The sequence below is a fragment of the Pseudopipra pipra genome, chromosome 10 (assembly GCF_036250125.1).
Source record: "Pseudopipra pipra isolate bDixPip1 chromosome 10, bDixPip1.hap1, whole genome shotgun sequence".
Lineage (NCBI taxonomy): Eukaryota > Metazoa > Chordata > Aves > Passeriformes > Pipridae > Pseudopipra > Pseudopipra pipra.
The window spans coordinates 21,171,162-21,175,001 of NC_087558.1; the positions used below are offsets into that span (position 1 = coordinate 21,171,162).

General features: G+C 61.3%; 1 long non-coding RNA gene across 3 annotated transcripts; it reads left to right on the plus strand.

Annotated features, from left to right (window-relative positions):
- The first annotated feature begins 265 nt into the window (after nt 1–265).
- Nucleotides 266–3,386, plus strand: LOC135419815 (uncharacterized). Of its 3 annotated transcripts, none has more exons than XR_010433164.1 (3): nt 266–424; nt 538–2,135; nt 2,263–3,386. It is a non-coding gene; the product is annotated as an uncharacterized LOC135419815 (long non-coding RNA). The 3 variants fall into 3 exon arrangements; XR_010433163.1 differs by having other exon boundaries at nt 538–2,131; XR_010433162.1 differs by having other exon boundaries at nt 538–3,386.
- The last annotated feature ends 454 nt before the right edge of the window (nt 3,387–3,840 follow it).

Consider the following 3,840-nt stretch of genomic DNA (forward strand, 5'->3'; position numbering starts at 1 on the left):
TTCCCCGCTCGGGCACCCCCGAGGCCACCGCACCCGCTCCCGGGGCGAACATCGCCCGTCTCCCCCTTAAACGCGGCCCCAGGAGGTTCCCACCCCCAGGGCCCCCCCGGGAACGAGGGCTCTGGGGCCCGCCGGGGCTCCGGCCACGGGCCCGCTCCGGCCGCGGGGAGCTGGGGGCCTGCCGGGGAGGGAAGAACGGCGGCAGCCCTTTCCCCGTTCCTCCCGTGCTCCGGGACCCGAGCAGAGCTGCTCGTTTGTCCCCGTGTCCCTGTGTCTGTCCTCAGGCGGCCCCAGGAGCTGGCACTGACCGTGCCGCGGCTCGGGCACAGGCTGCTCCCAGCTCTGCCTGCGGAACTTCGGCAATTACCGACAGCAGTTCTTTGCCCTGCCATCCATAAGGTGCGGCTCATCTGACACCAGCCAGGTGAGACCTGAGGCTCTCCTTCCTCTCCCCCGCTTTCTCGGCAACTCGCACCCTCCCGGGGCAAACCCTCTGGTTTTCAAAATCCCGTTGAAACATTTCCTCTTTATTTGCAGACGGGGAAGGCCTTGCCTGGGAGGGAAACGGCTACAGGGGAGGAAACCAAGAAATGCTCCAACCGGATGGTGCTGCGCGAGTCAAAAGAGGGGCAAGACCGCGGGCAAATACAGTCAGGAAATGAGCTTTTATTCAATCTCTGCAGGAGCCCTTCGCAGCCACGGGCCGGAGGGAGCGCGGCCGGCTGGGCTGTGCCCGGCTGGGGACGGGCACCAATTCATCACTGCCCTGCTCAGGGAGGTTTTCCGGCCCCGTCCGGGCTTCACCCGACGGCTGCAAAGGTGCTCGTGCGGCATCCGAGCTCATTTCCAGGGATAAAGGAGCCAAACGAGTCCGGAGGGATCCCTCGCTCCGAGGCAAAGGCGTTTGGTCGAGTGTCGCCGCCTGGTCCCGCCTGCGGGGGAGCGTCTCCTCCAGGTGAGCCTTCGGAACCCAAAATGCCGGGGGGGCTCAGGTCGGGGCCGCTTTTCGGGCCCGGAGTTGGACGGAGCCCTCGGCGGCTCCCGCTTCCCGCCAGGAACGTTCTCGGGGCTCCCTGGGCAGTCCCAGCAGGGCAGGGAACGCGGGCCGGGAGGAGGCCGGAGCGACAGACAGCGACCCAGCCCTGCTTGGGCTTCCTATTGCCAGGGGATGGATGAGCTGTGCCCTGGAGCCGTGCCCTACAGCCCCCGTGGGGTGGGCACGGGGAAAGGGCTGCCCGCGGCTCCTCAGCCGGGCGCTGCTCTGAACGGGCCCCCTGAGATGCCTCACCCTGGACACGCCCCAGCGCCAGCCCCAAAGGACCCAAAGAATCCAGCTGGCACTCGGCAGTGTCGGCACGGCGGGGCTGCAGAGCAGCGCGGGCAGCCATTCCCAGGGCCCACCTCCCAGAGCTCCCCCGCGCCCCCCACGTGTGTCCCGCCCGCCCCAAATCCCTGCCCTTCCAGCCGGAGGCCAGCAGCCAGCAGCAGCCTTAAAGCCAGGGCCATGTGCCCTCAGCGGCACTAAATCCCGAGCAAGAGCCCTCGGAGATGCCTGAAAAGAAAAGAGGGTGCTTGGAGAAAGTTGGGCTTGGATGCAATTCGCAGTTTTTCGGGGACCCAACCGCACCTGCAGAACCCGTGGACAGCTGGAACAGGTGGGTCAGAGCCGAGGTGCCCTGAAGGCAGGGCTGTGCATCCCTTTCCTCGGGGAAAAGAACTCCCCGGGGCCGCTCCCGAGGCTCGGAAGGGACAGCGGCTTCCCGCCCGGACAGACGTCCTCGCCCGTGCTCAGGGGCTGCCTCGCCCCGGGCCGGGAGCGCGTCCGGCCCCCGCCTTCTCCTGGGCGAACACATCCCCTGGAGCCCGGCCCGGGGCGGAAAACCGGCCCAATTCCAGGGAGCTCGCTCAAGTCCCCCCAGGGACACCAGCGGGGCTGGGGGAGGAGGGTTATAAACAGCAAAGTCTGTGGAATATCAACCTGTCCTTGTCCCGATCCCGCTGAGCAAACCTGGAACCGTGGCTGCTTCCTGGCAAACCTGGCGTTAGAGCGGCAGCTCTGCGGGGGAACAGCCGGGCTCCAGGAGGCACTGGGAGGCTGTTCCAGCAGGAATTCGGCATGGAATTGCGGGCTGTAGGTAGAATTCATCCAAACCTGCAAAGCTGAGACCGGCACCCAAACCTGGGCCCCCTGCAGAGAACAATCTTTGTGCTGCCGTGTCGGCCAAAGCCGCTGCCCAACAGTCCCCTCGTTTGACTTTCTAGGTGAATTGTGCACAAGCCAGTCCCCCATTCCCTATCCAGGCTGGGAGTGCTCGTGCCCTTGGCACAGATGGCTCTGGCTGGGCAGGAACTGAGAGCAGGACGTGGGGCAGAGTGGATCAGCTGCCCAGGGAACATCCAGGAGATGAAGCTACGGGATCCTCATTCCAATCAAGGGAACACATTCTGTCTCTGGCAGAAGCCGGGAGCCAAAGCAGATCCCGCCTGGCCAGGCTGGGGGGCAGCAGTTGGATCCACTCTGGGGGAAAGCCCCTGTGCCTGCCAGGAGCTCTGACTCTGTTTGTCCTGCCAGCTCTGACCAGTGTCAGGGCCACTGGGAGGGATTCAGAATCCACAGAAATCCCAAATCCTACTGAGGGACTCAATCAAAGGAAGAAAGTAATTTTTGTCATAAAAAGCTTAAAAAAACTGTTAAAAATTCTAGGACAGCAATCCTGGGATTCTCAGGAAACTTAGTAGTGCTCTTGGTTCCATTTCAATGGATCTTTAGTCCGTCAATGAGCAGCTTGGAGAACTTCCCCTGGGATTTAGAGGCTGAGCAGGGTTTGCTTTGGATTGCCTGGCACCTCTGGCCCCAGCTGGTGCAAACACAACTTGGGCCAATGTGGTTAAACACACTTTCCTACAAAAACAGTTGCTGTATCCCCTAGAAACTACCCCAAGTTTGCAGACAAAACCTTCATCTCTGTCCCTCCTCAGTTATCCCAGGTTTTCCAAGCTGGTTCAAACACAACTTGGGCCAATGTGGTTAAACACACTTTCCCACACAAACAGTTGCTGTATCCCCTAGAAATTAGCCTAAGTCTGCAGCTAAAACCTTCATCTCGGTCCCTCCTCAGTTATCCCAGGTTTTCCCGGCTGGGAGCTGCAAGGAGGCTGTAAATTGAAAGGCAGAAAGAGAAGATCTGTCAGCAAAAGGCACAAAGAAGGGGACAGGTTTCAGAAAACATTTCTGCAATCTAATGAATAACTCTTTCCAGTTTCCCAGGGAGAAGAACAGGAACTCACAGCCACCAAGGCCTGACAGTCCCCTGCAGCCAGAGCTCAGCACACAGCCAGAGAGGCAATTCCAGCATCTAAAAGAAAAAAAAAGAAGAAAAAAGTGATTTATTTTGGTTTCAAGTTATTTTAAGTTGTTCCAAGCAAAGCAAGCCTTGCTCTGGTTTCAGTTGGGTGAACAGGGAGCGCTGGGCACAGGGCACGTCATTAATGCCCAGGGGATGGGGCTTTGTGGGGGAGGGAAGAGCAGCTGATGGAGTTGCCCAGTCCAATTCCTGCCCCAGGCCTGACTGGCCCAGGACAAACCCTCTGGCAGGCAGTGGTTTTGTTCCCTCTCATGGTCAGTGCCCCGTGTGTCCCTGTGGGCAGTGCCAGGCTGGGGACAGGCACACGCAGCTGGCAGCACTCTCTGCCCCAAACAGCCTCGGGGGGCAGCGCAGCCCCGGGGATCGAGGGGGGCTGGAGGCGGCCCAGGAAAGGACCCCCCGCTCCCCCCGGGGCAGCTCCACAGCCCCCCTGCCCTCTCTGCCACGGGGGCCCCGCTGCTCCCCCGGCTGGCAC